At 37.1% G+C, this 19,001-nt stretch overlaps 1 protein-coding gene across 4 annotated transcripts in view; it reads right to left on the bottom strand.

Annotated features, from left to right (window-relative positions):
- Positions 1-4,797, bottom strand: part of LOC106882712 (protein sel-1 homolog 1) — a 56,021-nt gene extending 51,224 nt beyond the window's left edge. For all 4 annotated transcript variants that reach the window (XM_014933476.3, XM_089352724.1, XM_014933475.3 and 1 more), the window contains exon 1: positions 4,354-4,797. The gene's annotated coding sequence lies outside the window, so the exon portion shown is untranslated. The remainder of the gene's footprint in view (positions 1-4,353) is intronic.
- Between the last annotated feature and the right edge of the window lie 14,204 nt (positions 4,798-19,001).

The raw sequence follows: 19,001 nt of genomic DNA, 5'->3' as shown, positions 1-19,001 counted from the left end.
AACGGATGCTAAATGATGATGAAGATGATGATGATATATATGGTCATGCAGACAGTGGAGAAGGAGAAAAAGAATGGAAAGCATTTTTATGAAATGACTAACTAATGAAGTCCAATTTTTTACTGAAAGCTTCAAGGTTGATAATTTTTTTTCTTCACATTTGATTTACAGATGCAGTCAACTTTGTCTTAACCCAGATACCAGCTCACCATGTAGCAAGGCTTTTGGAATATGACCATCAGCCATACAACTGACATGTCCAAGCTACTGAAGTTGTCACTGTTGCAAATGAGAATGGCAGGAATACCAACACCCCGCTTAATATGTTAAGATTGTTAATTCTATCCTACCATTTCATTCCAAGGGTTCTGTGCAGACACTGCATATGAAACATGTGAAGTTCCTGTTCTTGTGAAGAGTATGCTGGCCTTAGAAGTGTACTGAGAACATAGGCTTTGTACACCTTAACCTTAGTAGACATTCTGAGCTGTTTACTCCCCCGAAACTTTCTTAGGAAAGTCTTGAGAGAGTACTAGCTGTTTTGACACTGTGCTTCTTGAGTTCTGCATCTAGGACAAAGTTGTGTGTTGCAGTGAGGCCAAGATACTGATGTGCCACATCCATGTCCTTACTTTTGATCTTAATGAAGGAGCTGCTGGAGCGCCTTGTTCCATGACTCAGATCTTTATGAGATTGATGGTGAGACTAAATTAGGTTGCAAGCTCTTGAGAATCTATCCACAAGGTTTAGTAAGCATTCTATTAGACTTGAGGAGTTAGATGCATTAGCAAACAGCATAATAGTAATTTTCTTTATTTTCCATCTAACTATAGTGAAAGCCAGCTACCAGATCTTGAGTGGAAGTAAACACTATCTGTTGTTGTGAAGGCACATAGCTTAGCGGTTTGGGTATTCAGCTCATGAACAAAAGGTCATGAGTTTGATACCTAGCAGTACATTGTGCTATTGAGCAAGACACTTTATTTCCCATTGCTCCAGTTCACTCAGATGACAAAAATGAGCTGTACCCGTAATTCAAAAGGAGCCAGCCAGGTCACATTCTGCATCATACTGAATCTCCCAGAGGATTATGTTACGGGTGTACGTGTTTGTAGAATGCTCAGCTATTTGCGCGTTAATTTCATGAGTAGGCTATTCTCTTCATTGGATCAACTGGAAACCTCATCATAACCAATGGAGTACCAGATAAGGATTCAAATGTCTGTTTCAGGAGCAGTAAAAAAAATATACCAAAAAGTTTTGGAGCAAGGATTCAACTCTTCACTTCAAATTCCCTGGACATAGATTTTTCATACTGCACAGTGCTTATCATACCATCACAGAAAGCCATTATAGTGCTTAGCAAGTTAGGTAGTCAATCAACAAATGGTGATATGTTAAACAAGCCAGTTCTACTGATGAACTTAAATGCTTTCATTAAGTTGATGAAGGCCAGCTACAGTAGTTGATTCTGCTCTTGACACATTTCTTAAAAGTGATGCAATGAAAACATTGTCTATGGTGGATCCCTTGGAGCAGAAGCCACACTGCAATTCAAATTTCTAAAACCTTACAGAACCAGTCAAGTAATAAGTTTGCCAACTATACTAAAAGATATTCCTCTCTAACTTTTGCAATTACTTCTGTCCTTTTGTTTCATAATGTAACAATGTCAGTATCCTACACATCCTTTAGAAAAACTCTCTTCCCAACATTGACAGAAGGATTTATGGGGTTCTTCCAGCAAGACTAACTTACCACTTTCCCAAACATCGGCAGGAATATAGTTTTTCCAAATGCTTTGCCTGTTAGCAAATTTATGCACAGCCTTCATGAATTTTCCTATGGTAAGGAATTCAACTAGTTTGGATGTAACCAGCTGTTAAATAGCATCCAAAGCTTGAGTAAAAGTTACAACAAACATTCTACACATGCCTCCATCTGTAGTTTAGTTTCCTTGATGCTCCATCAAACAGCTTTCAATATACCACAGTACATCTCATTGATAGTGCCTGTGTCTGCTGCTTGTTGGACAAAGTTCAGAGGTTCAGCCAGTAGTTATTAACACACATACTGGTCATTTCCTGAATTCTGCCATCTTACTGTCTTAAGTATTCAATAGTTCTCTGTAAGTGGCAAATTTTTGTAAGCATTATGCTTGGCAACAATGAGAAGAAGTGAACTTTCTGAGATGGCTGGCTACCAGCTGTTATCCTGCAGGCCTTTCTTTCTCCCAAAAGTTTCTATTACAGTGGTGAGAATGATTGTTGTGAGGTAGTACCAAAGCTGAATCACATTTGATGTTCCATGGTTTCTCTGGAAGGCAAAGGGAAGCAATGATCTGATGTGGGCTGACTTTTCTGGATTTGCAATCTTTCTTACAACTATAAGTAGCATCCCCTTTGGCTTGGCTCTATGAAATCTCTTGTTATAGACTGACCTTGGTGCAGACAAGTGAATGTTCTGCATTACAAACTGCACTATGTAATGCTCTTGTCACCAAAAAGTTCTTGAGATGAGATCACCTGGCTATGACAAGGTCCTATTCGTGCTACTGTTTAGCTTGTGGGTGTTTGCAGGATACTCTATAATGGGATTTCGAGCCAAAGTAGTTATGAGTAACACATAATTCTAGGAGGTGCTTGTTATTATTGTTGGGTCAAAGCAAAATATCTAAGCTTCATTTTAGCAGTAAAAGTTTTCTTTAATAACAACAGCAGAAAAGATTGTTAGATCATCAAAGATGGCATAATGCACTCTGTATTTATTTCTACCAATTTCTACAGCTTAGAGAAGTGTATGCTTGACAGCATACCCAACACTTTGTTCACAAGTTTCATCTTCCTTCTTACCTTGCCAAAGAAGAATGAATAGTAAGTTTCTTTTATGTTTCCAGAATCTGCTAACCAGGTGCCTTGGAAAGCAACAATGTCTACTTGTAAGAAGGAAAGATTGCTGATTATGATGACTATTTTGTGCATGCCATCACATTTGATAAATCAAATATGATCATACAGATATTCCAGCACCTGACCCTTGTGCTCTTTTGTCCTTTCTGCTGATGTTGTTGATGCTTCATTGTTGTTATTGTTTCCCGATGCATTTGTTCATTTTGGCAAGAAGTACCTTATGTCGCACACAACCAGTGAAGCAGGTTAACAGTGGTAAGGCAACACCTGTCCAATGAAGTTAAAAAATATCCTCTCTTACCAATGAGAACCTCCACCACCACCAGTGCTTAGCTATATGCTGCTCTAAATGGAAACTTGTAACTTGTTCCCTGTGTTGCATTTGTAGTTTTGTGTGTCAAAAGGGTGGTTGTGATGTGTCTAGTGTGTAGATAAAGGAAGGTGTGTGTTTATCACCTTCCCACCTGCAGCTTTTCTCTGCTGGTTAACAGTAATGTGTAAGAGACAGCAAGTGAGTAGGTCCTTTACTTATTAATACATAGCTTCTCCGGCAAAATGTACCTCTCCCTCTTTATGATGACACATAGTAACTTGGTGCTTTGCAACCCAAACTTAAGTTCTTGGGAACTTGTAGGTAGAATGCCTCCAGAGATACGACCTGTAGGCTCAGTAGCATGCAAAACTGCTTTGGTCTCTAGTGTGATCCTATAGACAGCCCAGTATTGTACACAACCCAACTACGGTAGTTAATTCAGTCGGCCTGGTATCAAACGTATTGATTCAACTTTCCTTTGCATATAACACAGAACGAAAGGGAGATCTGACGCTTGGACAGCCCATACTCTCTATACCTCGACTTTGTCTAGCGCCACAGAGAGGAAACACACAAACACTCATTAAACATACACATTCACGCTAAAAATCTACGGAAACAGGCTGCTTTAGAGATTCGAAACTCACCATAAAGAATATACTTTTCAACTATTAAATTATAACATGTTGATTTTAAAAAATACACTATTATTATAATTGCACTGTTATGATAATACTGTTTTGATTTAATTGCGTGTGTTTAAACTACACTTGTGAGATCAGTATCCATAGCAGTTAAAATATTGAATAGTAATCACCAAATTCTTAAACAAGTAGTTTGTTTTAATCATACAACAACTGCATGTATATTCCTTGGTTATATACTGCAGCAATATAAAAAAATGTCAATTACTGATGCGTATATTTTACAAATTATAAAATGCTAAAATATACAAATCCAATAAACTAACAACTTATTGAAGTTGTACTGTTATAGCTATACAGAGATCATTGTCCTTACAAATAACTTATAGTGATGCATTTTACAAATGAATAACTTCATCTTATATCTGTTACTCATGTAAACAAATATACATTGGTGTATATGTATTTTGAAAGGGGTTAAACATACCTGTGTAATTTCACGGGAAATTCTTAGAAAAGAAGTTCTTTAGTTTCCTTTAACAGTAACCAAAGGTAATGATAACACTTCTGATGTTACCCGATTGAACAGTATCATCTAATAACGTTTCTTCTCGTGTTTTTCTCCTAGCATGCCACGTAATAACCACTTTTATGTTCCGCCGGTGAACATCATCGCCATTGTAAATGAATATTTCTCTGAAATTTTTCCTTTTTATGTGTCTTCTTTCTTTCTACATGCTTTCCATGTATTTTCCCCCGTTTCTTCGATTTTAATATTTTCCGAAAGTAATAAAATTTACTCAAGGTATTCGTATGTATTTTTTTTTTATCTAAAGCTGTCACTAGGGTGCCGATCAAGCATACCTCAAATTCGTTAAATTAGCTGATGCTTTTCAACAGCTGGAAATACACTCGCTCCAACTTCCGTTCTAAATAAATTTATTCCTCTCTATAAAGTCTATGTCTTCCCTCCTCTTTCTTTAGCTCAATCACTAACTAACACTACTACTTCCTTTTCGGTGAAATAAAAATATGACTGCTAAGATAAATATTTCCTTTACTTTCTTTTAAACGCATTCATTTATATCGTCTCATTTAACTAATAGTAGTCCTTGAAAATAGTCTTCACATGTTTTATTTATATTTTATTGGGGAAATCCTGTTTACAAGAATATTAATTACTCTAACCACGAAGTATCTGGTGGTAGACTTAATGCATTGCTTAGTTTAAGACCACCGCTTAGACCTTTTGGTGTCTTTTTATTATAGTCCATTCTGTTAACAGCATTTAGGAAAATGTGGCGCGCAGCACCTCCTCCTGTGATTATGTCATTAAAAAGCGTCATCCAATTGTAGTAAAATTCATTTTCATTTATATAGCGCTAAAACTAAATGCTTTAATAATAATTTTATTGATTTGGAATACAAGTCTAGCTTGGGTTTCCTCTGCAATTCTTACCTGCAAGGTAGCTAGAAAAATAATGAAGTTCAAATCAATCTATATAACTTCTACAAAAATTAGCCATGTACCTACTTGTAGCAAAGCTACATATGCATAGTAATATGTGAGTTGACCTGCACTGCAGACCAATATATCGATGAGGTGTCTAGCCTCGCTTTGATATAATAGCCTCGTTCTGAGACACTAACCTCGTTCTGAGCTACACTGTAGAAACTCTCAGTTCCTGCCAAGCTTCAAAGGCACATGTCTTCTCTGCAGCGCCACACGCAATCTCCCACGTGCTACTCACATGTCTATTCAACTTGACACAAGATATATGGTTTGTAAACGAACATATTTTATCACACACATATTCTCAAAATGACTGTTCTCATTTCAGACATGCATACATACTGTAATACAAATATTATATGTTACTTCTTTCAGTGCAAAAGTAAAAATCAAAACTTCCTTTGTATGTAAACACATGTTTTTGTATCATATTACATGCTTCTACCACAAAAGGTGAATACAGAATAAACAATATATTTAAGTTAGTAATGGGGGTGGATGCTCAGAGAGTGTTACCACTAGAATAAGAATAGCCTGAGCAAAGTTTAGAAAGCTTCTACCCCTACTGGTGACAAAGGGCCTCTCACTCAGACTGAAAGGTAGATTGTATGATGCATGCGTGCGAACTGCCATGCTTCACAGCAGTGAAACATGGACCATGACTGCAGAGGACATGTGTAGGCTCAAAAGAAATGAAGCTAGCATGATCCGTTGGATGTGTAATGTCAGTGTGCACACACGACAGAGTGTAAGCACCCTGAGAGAAATGTTGGACATAAGAAGCATCAGATGTGGCGTGCAAGAGTGATGTTTACACTGGTATGGTCATGTACAACGGATGGATGAGGAGAGATGTGTTAAGAAGTGCCACTCCCAAACAGCTGAAGAAATCCAAGGTAGAGGTAGAACCCAGGAAGACATGGGATGAGGTGGTCAAGTATGACCTTCAAACGTTGGGCCTCACAGAGGCAATGACGAAAGACCGAGACCTCTGGAGATATGCTGTGACTGCAAAGACCCGACAAATAAAGAGAGTTCACTGTTGTATCCTACACCAGTTTCACATAACCAGCGACAACCCATTCAAAAGTACCTTGGATCATAGGACAACCTGCTGTGCTTACCTTGGATTGTAGGGTGACCTGCTGTGCTTGAGGAGACCTATTGAGTCAAGTACATCAACATCAAAATAAAAATCAAATGGAAATTGTGGTTGTGATACCCGTGCTGGTGACATGTAAAAAGCAACATCCAAATGTAGCCGATGCCAGCGTCCTCTGGCCCCTGTGCTGGTGGCACGTAAAAAGCACCCACTACACTTACGGAGTGGTTGGCATTAGGAAGGGCATCCAGCTGTAGAAACACTGCCAGATCAGACTGGAGCCTGGTGCAGCCTCCTGGCCTCCCAGACCCTGGTCGAACCGTCCAACCCATGTTAGCATGGAAAACGGACGTTAAATGAGGATGATAACAAAAATGTCTTATGGTGATTCATACTAACTGTTTTTCCATTTAATAACATGCACTTGAACAGCCAACGACTGCCACTATATACTAAAATAAAATAATAATTTAAAGCTATATATGGTTTTCAAATATTATACCTTCAACGTGTTCATGTTGCAAATAACTCTCATCTGTTGATTCAAGAATTCAATTTCAGCCTCTACTGGTTGCATTACTCCTGTAAGCAAAAGGTGTCAATAATAACAGATCACTGATATAGGCTTAAATGAAAAGTAAACCATGAAGTGCTGGTATGTCAGATGCAGCATCTTAAAAACTGAATGGCATTTAAAGAAACTGAAAAAAACCAAAAGGAAGTGTAATAGATTTGTAGAAAGAGCAACAGTTTATATGTTGAAAAGGCTATAGTTCTTAAGTTAGGTCTCACCAATCACCAAGTGTAATGGTTGTTAGGTCACTAAGAATGCAATGGCTGCATTGGTTATCTTTGAAATCCTTAAAATAAATGGTTGAAGAAAATAATAGTTGAAACAGCCTTTATTTTATCATTACAATACAAAAATAACTGCTTTGAGTTGTTGCTGCATAAATATTTGTAGAAGTACCATTGTCCATTTCATGGGTAACTGTTTTCACCTGCTTGGAAATGGAAGGAAGAAGGAGAAAGAAAGAGTAGGGCAGTTTATCTCACTGGGTTGATGAATAGATGGGGTGAAAGTTGTATGGTCCCTCATTAACATACCATAAATAAATCTGGACAAGGTTTTGATTCCTGGCTAAGAATCCAGGAAATGATTCACTTCAGATGTGGAGTAATGAAATGAAGATATTCTCAAAAATTTATCTTGAGTATGCATACAATCAAATACTTATCATGAAGAAGATGAGGATGAGGATGGTGACGACGACGATGACGATGATGAATAGCAATTTCTGTAACCTGATCTGTTTCGATGAAGATAGTCATTTTAAGTTCAAAAGCAGTCTGTGCATTTGTTATCTTTTAATGATGTTTAGTTCTTTCTCTGAGTACCAGTGTTCATCATATTTCAGGTCATTGTGTTTCATATTTCTCACATCAATTTGGTCCCCAGTGTAAGTGAAAGGAAGTAAGAAATGTATAGAGTTGATATGTTGTGAATGATAAAAGAAATAGGGAAAAGTCTTTTTAATATATAGAAATATATTTGTCAAGTTTACAAAAATTATACTGAGTTACTAGCTAGCCATTGAGAAGTGTCCTGATAAAATGTTGACAGAGATGTAGTTATAAAAGTCTTTTTTGTAAGTAAAATTACTTAGTAAAATCATGGTTGTGATTAGCCATGTATTTAGAATACAATGCTATTAGTTATTTGAATTGGTTGATTGCAGCAAACATCTTTCAGTCCATGACCACAAAACAGTTCCTAATTCTTCTATGCTGTACAATATCAAACATGCCCCCTACTGAGAGAAGGAAGAGTAAGTACGTGGATTTCAACCAAAAGCCAAGTTAACTATGAACACCAGTTGATGGCAACTGGAATGACTGACCTATATAGATGAGAAAAAAGAATTATATTTAAAACCCTGAAACCTATATATTCTGGCCACTACCTTCATTTCAAAATGCAGTAGAACTGTGTCAGTGAACTGGCTGCAGATAGTGCAATGAAAATTTTGATGCCAAAAGCCAATGATTCGGTGAAGTTAAAAGTCTTTGTGTACTTCTGAATGGTTAATATGTGTTTTCCATGCTGTAACTGTTTTATTTCAGCTCACAGTATCAGATCAAACACTTGTCAGACAAGTACATCTTTTTATTCTTTTTTTCTTTTATTTGTTTCAGTCATTTGACTGCAGCCCTGCTGGAGCACCACTTTTAGTCGAGCAAATCAACCCCAGGACTTATTCTTTGTACTGTTAAGTTACGGGGATGCAAACACACCAGCATTGGTTGTCAAGCGATGTAGTGGGGGGATAAACACAGACACACAAACACACACACACACACATATGCATATATATATATATATACATATATATATATATATATATATATATATATATATATACACAACAGGCTTCTTTCAGTTTCCATCTACCAAATCCACTCACAAGGCTTTGGTTGGCCTGAGGCTATAGAAGAAGACACTTGCCCAAGGTGCCACACAAAAATATGCATGGAAAGTTATACATAAATTGTAGTGAAACTGCATATATGATGTGATTTTTATATTTTCAAACTAAACACCACATCTTAAAAGGCACAACATGATCAAAGAGTCAGCAACAACTACCCACCAAACGTATGCTAACATAATGGAAGCATGCTAAGAATCCCTATAGTATAAAGATGAAGTGTGGAAATTGTTGAAATGTGGAATGCCAAAACAGACATATTGACATACTGTTACAAAAACCTTCTTGCAAAGAACAGATGTTTAGTAAATGGAAGCTGAATTTCCAACTAGGAATTGAAACATTAGTCTAAATGTTTTTTGTATGATTCTTCCCATTGTTCTCAGAATTCGTGCTCAGAATTTATGAGTGTCAGCTATCAACTTCCTCAATATCTTAGATGAAACTCTGCTCAACTGAGATAAATCCATTCACTTGCATTGTTTTACTAACATAGTTTTAACTTTAGAACAGCTATAAATTCAAGTTCTCTCTGAGTTTTTCAGACAGTTCCTTCTTCACTCTTCAACAGTCTACTTCTGTCACTTTCTAGCACTTTCATTGAGATACAAACCAACTTTTCATATGTGCAAACCTTACCATTATTATCATCATCTTTCTACATGAAAACAGCTGGTTGCCACAAGTCTTTATGTATTATACATTGAACACAATGTAGAAGTGAAAAATCAATTGTGACAGTTGAATAAAATCTGTGATAAGTATTTTTCTTTTGTCAGTTTATGTTGGTACGTATCTTATTGTCACACACAGGCTCCACTAAATCTCTTACTGATACCAATCATACATACAGCTGTTACAGATGCTTACAAAGTTCTGATTATGTAATAATATTTAACAAAACTGTAATCAGCAAAAGTAACTGAAAAAGAGAAAATGCATGTTTCAAATCTTTTCAATTTTTGTACCCAAGCATAATGTGCATCACGCTTTTGGAAGATAGAAAAGTGGACTTCCGGTAATGCAGTAACCGGGCAAATTTAGCATCAGCATGCCTACACATATATGCCCTAATGACTTTCTTACCTCATAACTTTCAGAAAAATGGATATTTTTTAATGAAATTTTCTACAGATATGCTCCAGATGGTGTGAACTCTGATTATATTGGAATTTGCAGTTAAATAACAACAACACAACCTTTATGTTTGACTCTCACAGCTGCCACATCTTGGCAATCTCAGTTTTCAGGTCTCCATGTTTGTTGACCTTTCCTATTTCTTTCATGACAATATGTTAATCTTCTGGCACTACCACATCAATTATTAGGCACTCTTGCTTGTCCTCTTTGGAAATCAAAGTCCTAGAGGATATTTGTCTTCCTATTTTAGTACATTACCTTTTCCAGCGTATGGTGGTACAAAGCACCTGTTACCTCATATCCATACCTTCATAGTCAGTGTAAGTTTAGAGCTACCGTGTCATGTCTGTGCTTGTACTCTTTCTGTGCAAAGACTTTCACAAGCACTTCCAATGTGAGTCATACTTTTGACCTTCTTCCCTTCTTCCCACACATCCTGCAGAAGTTTGTTGCACTTGTGTGGTATATATCCCTTTTCACTGATTTGGTATTCAATGCCTGGTCCTGAGCAGTGATGATCAAGCTTTCAGTCCTCTTTTCAAGGTCACCTGCACTGAACCACATCCATGATGCTTCTTAGTCTTTTAAGTTGGTGGCAGTTACAAAGTTCCTTGCACTGAGTTTTGACTTCAAAAGAAGTTTGAGGTACTTCAAATATGCAAGGTGATCTTGTCAGAACTTTCATCAACAATGTTGTCTTTCCATCTACCATCCATTCCAGAACCTCACCATTCTGTAGACAATCATCTAATTGCAGACCAATTCATTTGCATGTTGAATTCAACCACTTGAGCCAGTAGCCTTGGATTTCATCTGGCCCTGCTGCTCTCCAGTTTGACAGTTTTGATACTTGTGCAATTACATCTTTTGATGTTATGGATACATGATCCTGCCTTGGAGCTTCAGGATGTTGGAGTTCAGATTTCATGGAATGAATCCATTCAGCACTGTGGTTGTGGGAAAGATCTTGCCCCCAGATGTTATTCCAAGATTGGTGGGTTTCCTCTGCTTTAGGGGGTATATTATCTTCTATGTCTCCACCCAAGTTCTTAAAAAAACTGCCTCTGGTTATTTGTGAATTGTCTGTTTTGATGGAAATGCAATATGCATTCAATGTAGCATTGCACCTTCAATGTTTTTGCCAGAATACATTGTTTTAAGGTTTTGATAACAGTTTCTTTTCTATATGGTATTTTGTTTCAAGATAGGCCTTCTCACCTTCCTTAGTATGTTTTCATTGCTCTTTGGACTGTTCTTCTATGCAACGCAGATTTTTACACACAGTTTTAATATCACCATTGATTCTCCACCGCCACCATGGCTCCTTCTGTCCGCTTGATTTCCTCTTTGTTTTTCCAACCAGCTCACCAACTAAAATTGAAGCAGATTTAATCAGGTACCTTGTTTCCAATAGATCTTCCATTGGAATATTACATAGAAAAATGTGAGCAAGAGAAATGATATTCTTAAGATTATAAACCTGCAAAATTACAGGACAAGTTATTACACCTGGAAAAATTCAGGACAACTTATTACATCTGGTAAAGTACAGAACAAGAAAATTTTTACTTAAAATATTGCAGCTAAGGATAAAATTTCAAATAAAATATTTAGATTTAGAAAATATTAGCTTTTATTAAAACTAAAAATTTTATTATTCTATTTGTTATTACTTGTTACTTTTATTAAAAATTTAAAATAACTCAATTAGAATATTTTCTGCACTCTAAAGAAATTCATTTTTTAATTATCAATTAATAATTAGAAATTTGAAAAAGGTTACAAAAAATAATAGTAGTACATAATTAGTTAGTACAATAAATAGAATAATACAAAAATTAGTTATGTATTACAGTAAAATCTACCTATAACAACAAATCCACAGTAAAATTTGCTTGAGTTTTTGCCAAGTCTTCACATTTTTAGTCATGACCCAATGCCTATTTTTTACATAATGAATTTGCCTACCATATATACTATTCTACTTTGCATAAAACTTTAGCTATATTGGTACTTCTGGTTCACATCTTTTAATTATTCTTGTGTGTCAATATTTTAACAATAATGATGGTGCCTTTTTAAATTATGTTACTTTGTAAATTAAAATCAAATAATTTTTAATATTCAAATTTTATCCTTAGCTGCAGTATTTTAAGTAAAAATTTTCTTGTTCTGTACTTTACCAGATGTAATAAGTTGTCCTGAATTTTTCCAAGTGTAATAACTTGTCCTGTAATTTTCCAGGTTTATAATCTAAAGAATATTATTTCTCTTGCTCGCATTTTTCCATGTAATCCATGTTTTTTCCAGGTTATGCTCTTATGCTAATTAATAATGTGTCAATTAGCAGTGTCATTGATAATTCTTTCCTTACCTCAATGACACCGGCGACATATATTAAAATACCCCTTATAGAACTTTATTCATAAAAAAGTCTAGAACTATATTATCACTCTCAAATTTGAGAAACAAACACTCATAACTTTCTTCTTTTAAAACTTCATTGCATCAGATTGATACCATAAAATTCCTTGAATTGAGCTCCATCATTTAAGCTTAATTAAGATATAGCATGCTTTTAAAATAAAGAAGTTAATTTACTTAAATCTAATTTTTTGCCTCACTTATATTTTTTTCATGATATTTTACCTCACAACTTTTTTTGATACAAATTTTTGTTGCATGGGAACAAAACTATGAAATTCTTCATGCTTTCTTCTATCATTGAAGCTAAGATAAATGTATTTTGCTTAAAAAAAAAAAACAACCTTATTTAGATCTAAACTTGGTTGGTGACATTACTTACTCTCCTATAATCCTTCTATGTTGCTACAAATTCTGATGTAAACTTTTTTCTACTGGATCAAATCTCAATTTTTTAATGCCAAAGTGTAGCTAGGAACCAGTCCTCTTCAAAAATGTAAACAGTTTTCAATTTGGTTAAGAAGCGAATTAGTGACAAGCTCTGAAAGATGCTGCATGTGAGTAAATTGTGGCCTTAAGAATATTATTCAGCTACTGCCGTAGTTGAATGATACTTCAGGATTCCATCAACCTTTTGTATTGTTTGTTTCACAATATCCCACTTGAAGCATCTCAGATTCATCAGGTCAGTCTCTGTTCTTGTAATGATTATTTCTTTGAGTCTTATCATTTGGTCCCCCTGTTCCTTAGCCATATCTTCTGGTAATACAGAGTCCACTACAGTATACTGACTACTTTCCATACCTCCATGCAAGTCCCTCACCTCTACTACACCTTCAGCTTGCATATCCATCTGTGACTCACACCTACATTATGCTGCTTGAGAATTATTATTATTATCTTTATTTTTCATTTGATTTTCATTTTATTTCATCTTCCAGCCAGGTCTCAACCAGACACCTAAGGTACATATATATTAGATGGAAAGAAACTTCCTGAGAAGGTGAGTGGTTGATGTCAACACAATTTTTTGAACCTTGTAAATTGTTGGATTCCCTGGGATCTGGTCAAAAAATTTATTGGTACCTTTCTTGATCATTCCCAGGGCTTGCCCTACATCAGCATTTCAACTTTGAAGCATATACTGACCATGCAGAGGCTTCTGGCTCCACTGCTCCCCAATTTGTTTCTGCCCATTCTTTTTTGCAGTCTGCTTGATCCGTTTTGCTTGTTTTGTGGCAGTGATTTCAGGTTTTTCAACTATTTAAGGGTTGGTGTTAGCAAAAGCATCTGATCATAGAAACAATGCCAAAAATCGACTTTGCCACAAGTTGAAGTCTTTGGATTTGCTGGATCCTATCAATCCGTCCAGCACATCTATAATGGAATGGAAGGTTTATTATACCTGTGGAGTATCTCCTTCTCCCATTATAATTATTTTTGTAGTTTCAAGGAGCTGGAACAGGTCACCAATTTGTAACATCCATGCAAAGCGAGGAGATGAGAATGTCTCCTTAGTACATCACACAGTCGATACAATAAATATAAATAGAACAATGCATATATGTGCCAGAGGGAGAAAAGTGACACAACCAGGTAGAATGTTTAAGAGAAGATTTATTGATATGTTAATATGTGTGATTGTGTGTGCGTCATATATACAGAATAATAGACAGGCCGTCATAAGAATAAGATGTATGCATGTGTACGTAGGCATAGATGTATGCGTGTTAAGAACATATAAAGATAGCGATGAAGAAGAGACAGTGAAAGAGTCTATAGCCATCAAAGTAAGTTCATAGACACAAGAATGATAAATACCAGTTCGTAGTCAATTGTACACGATAGTTGAAATACTGTATAAAGAAGCTGTGGCGATGATGCAGAGCCAGTCATGGTACATGTCATATGTGAAGTTGTGGCTGTGATGCTGCTGCCTGGGTCACTTGGTACAGGAGTTCTTGCAGGTTGTATATTCGCTGTTGATCCATGGTGAAGTAATTCACGAACAGTGCAGTGTTGTAACCAGGGCAAGTTGCTTGTTGAGTTGTGTACTTAGAGAGATGTTGATGTTAGAACGATAGTGGCGACAAAGATGGAGGTTGCTGAATGCTGTTGGATGAAGTTGGTGAGTCTTAACGTGGCTGCTATTGTGTTGTCACCGGAACTGGCTGTGTCTTGTGTGGTCAGTGGCTAGACCTTAAACGGTTTGGAAAGAATTTCTTTATTAATCTATACAGGTACACATAGAAGGGACAGACAAAGGACAGACATTACATTCTTACACAATGAGTTTTTAAAATACGGATGCATACCTTCCTACATTGGACACTAAACTCCGCTTGCGAAGACCTGTTGAGGCAAGTGAAATCGAACTAAATTCAATGGCTGGTACCCATGCCAACGTCGTCTCCTTCATTGGACATGAAACTTGCCTGTTGAGGCAAGCGAAAGCGAAATCTTGATGGCACCTATGCCCTGGCACGTGCAAAGACATTCGAGTGAGATCGTTGCCAGTGCTGCTGGACTGGCTCCTGTGCAGGTGGCACGTAAAAGACAGCATTTTGAGCGTGGCCATTGCCAGTACCGCCTCACTGGCCTTTGTGCCGGTGGCACGTAAAAGCACCCACTACACTCTCGGAGTGGTTGGCGTTAGAAAGGGTATCCAGCTTTGGAAACTCTGCCAAATCAGATTGGAGCCTGGTGTAGCAATTAGTGCACTATGATGGGCAAACAGCTGGAAATAATGTATGGTCAAGAGGACCCTTTGGTCTTGTAAAGTGTATGACAACCTTAGTGCTGGTGTTATGATAGAATGTATCCAGTACACTCTGTAAAGTGTTAGATTGTTAGGGTTCTCTAGTCTTAAGACATAACAACCTCTATGATACTGATGCCATAGAAACATGTACCCAGTATACTCTTTAAAGTATTAAGAAGGACATCCATCTTTTGTTTGTTACTTGTTTCAGTCATTGGATTGTGGCCATGCAGGGGCATCACCAAGAAGAATTTTTGTTGAATAAATTGACCCCAGTACTTATTTTTAAAGCCTGGCACTTTTTCTATTGGTCTCTTTTGCTGAACCACTAGGTTGTGGGGACATAAACAAATCAATACCAGTTGTCAAGTGGTAGTGGGACACAAACAAAAAGACACACACACACACACTCACACATATAGATGGTAGGTTTCTTTCAGTTTCTGTCTACCAGATTCACTCATAAGGCATTGGTCAGTTCAAAGCTCTAATGGAAGATACTTGCCCAAGGTGCCATGCATTAGGACTGAAGTCAAAACCATGTATTTGAGAAGCAATTTTCTTACCACACAGCCACACATGCACCTATTTGCTAAGTTTGCAAATATGAATTTGTATGACATGAGAAGACAAAACTCTGGATGCATCAAATAAAGCCAAGGTGAACTGACAGGATTTTCATCTCACTACATCATACAGACTTATCCAATATTTAGCTGATGTCTGTTTCACTACTTTTTTTTCTTATGCTAACCCTAACAGTAATGTTGTGATGGATTTTTTCCAGTTGAAATTTAGTTTACGCAATTTGTGTAATGAGAATTCAGTAAATATTTTAATTAAAATACGAACACTTTGAAACAGGTAGCTTCAAATGGGTTAGTAAATGGGTCAAACAGATGACTATCAGAAGGGTTAATTATATAAACAAGATTGGCTCTCTGCTACTAATTTTTTTGTTCTAATTTTTGAATCCGGCATATCACGCTTTTTATGTTATTGCAACATCTAAGATGGATATCTTTTTTAATTGGAAGATTTGGCTGTAACAATAGCAGATTAAGAGGTGATGATGTAAATGTCTCCCTGTTGGATTTTGTTGATCTCTTGATTAACTCTTGAAATATACAGCAACTACAGTACTAATGATAGTGTAGTAACGCCGTGCGCATGCATAGTCTCACGCATGCGTGGAATTAAACAAGCAAGCTTTCCCGCTTTAATCTTTCTCTTTCTTGCTGGCCAGCAATAGAGCATGGACGTGTCAAGCAGTGTCTCTGACATTCCAACCTGGAGACAGTCTCTTTACGTGTTTAGCTGTCTCTCTTCATCTTTCGGACTTACACTCAACAGCTCGCTTACATCTACATAACAACGTCCACACACACACACACACTATACTCACACACATAGAAGCTGTAACAACAAGAGCTAAAGATGTATATATTTACCACCTGAATAAAATGTTGTTTAAGTTGATAGTCTGGAGTTCAGCGTTCCGTTATATTTCTAATTTTATATAGGAAAGTCAGGTATACATCTAATGATGAATAACCAACTTTCCTATACTGGTGACCCTGACGTGATTCGAACACGCAGCCCGCTGAGCTGCAATAACCCACTTTCTTATAAAGTGGTGATTCGACGAAGAAACAAACGCAGCATGGACTCTGGACTACCAACTTATAACTGGTGAACCCGACTAAAGAACAAATGCGGCCATGGAGACTGAACTACGTATTACCAACATCAACGAGCGCGTTTTTTATTCTCGCCTCTGTTAGAGTGGATGTTTCCACTCACAATAAACAGACAAGAATTACAGCCTGCAATATTTCCTATTGTGTACTCAAAGAACTTGGTATAAAACTCTCACGTGTTCTGACTTTTTTTCTGCTGTGATATCTCACATACATATAGACGGCCTGTTTTTTATTATGTTCTTATATGTCGCATTCACACTCTCACATACACATACATCTTTTATGCCACACAATAACTCTTGTTATTCATTTCATACGGTTGTCTTTTTTATTGTCTCATTACTGGTATTTACGAAATCTATGTTACCGTAGTATAACATAATTACTTGTATATCATCTTTGATATATATTTTGGTGTTCGACCGTGTGACACGTTTAAATAAAAGGAGTCCTCTGTTTTTCCATTCGTCACCATTTCTCCTTTTTGAGTTTGCACGGTCGTTTTTTCATCTTGGGTTAAGAAAATTTTTCTTAGAGGTTTTCGCTAATGGTCGTACAGAGATTTGTCTGTCGATCGTCTGTAAAAGCGCACCTCTTCAAACACTCATCACCAAACAGCCTTTTCGCCACCAGCTTCGTTCAACCAAGATTGCCACCGTGACGACAACAATTGCTACTACCAACTACAAGCATTCTCTCCGACGTCGCCAAGTTTCAACAGATCATTACCACTGTCAACATCATTACCACCACACATACAGAACACAGCTATATTACAGTTCCTGCGCCGACGTTTTCACCATCAATGTACTGTCTACCACAATGTCGTGCGCCAACAACCTCACCACCAGGGACACACCAGATCAACACACTCGGTTTTATCGACTCTGTTAGAGTGGATGTTTCCACTCACGCACAACAGTAAGAGCTAGCCGAATTGAATATTCCGTACCGGGTAACCGGTCACAACTAGCATTCCGAAGCTCAACTATAGCTCTGCTCCTTGACCACAACTTCCTGAGTACGGACATTCAAAATCAACTTGTGTAACTTTTATACGAACTGGATTTTTTCTCTACAGACACTTTTACTATGTTCTGTGTTTTTATCTCACACACACACTTGTGCACTCATACATTTTCTTTCCTTTCAGTAAAAACAAACACTCAGACTTCCACATTCCGTGATTCCAGTTCCTGGACAGTAGTCATCACGATTTGTTTTCTCATTGTCTCATTTGTTTTTTACTAGGTGGCATTTACTGCCCATATTGCATGTTTTTCTTTCATTTGTACATTGCATGCATGTATCACACGAGTGTACATTTCATTTCTTTAATTTTACTTTGTGTGTGTTTTGTGCTACATCTTGTGGGTGGTTTTCAGTGGCCGTCCTGCCTCAGGCGTTCTAACAGATTTCATATTATTGTGCGTTTCTCGCACTGGCAAGGGAGCCCTGTAGTAACGCCGTGCGCATGTGTAGTCTCACGCATGCGTGGAATTAAACAAGCAAGCTTTCCCGCTTTAATCTTTCTCTTTCTTGCTGGCCAGTAATAGAGCATGGACGTGTCAAGCAGTGTCTCTGACATTCCAACCTGGAGACAGTCTCTTTACGTGTTTAGCTGTCTCTCTTCATCTTTCGGACTTACACTCGACAGCTCGCTTACATCTACATAACAACGCCCACACACACACACTATACTCACACACATAGAAGCTGTAACAACAAGAGCTAAAGATGTATATATTTACCACCTGAATAAAATGTTGTTTAAGTTGATAGTCTGGAGTTCAGCGTTCCGTTATATTTCTAATTTTATATAGGAAAGTCAGGTATACATCTAATGATGAATAACCAACTTTCCTATAATAGCATGGGGGAAAATTTGGTTTTTTAATTGATTAGTCAGAGAGTAAGACAGTGCTTGTAATCCTTTGCAGGGCCTCCAAGACAGGTGGGAAGGAAAGAGAGGGAGGAAGGTATCATAACATAGATGATTACAG

The sequence above is a fragment of the Octopus bimaculoides genome, chromosome 5 (assembly GCF_046866305.1).
Source record: "Octopus bimaculoides isolate indiv1 chromosome 5, ASM4686630v1, whole genome shotgun sequence".
Taxonomy (NCBI): Eukaryota; Metazoa; Mollusca; class Cephalopoda; order Octopoda; family Octopodidae; genus Octopus; species Octopus bimaculoides.
This window is presented reverse-complemented; position numbering and strand designations above follow the sequence as displayed.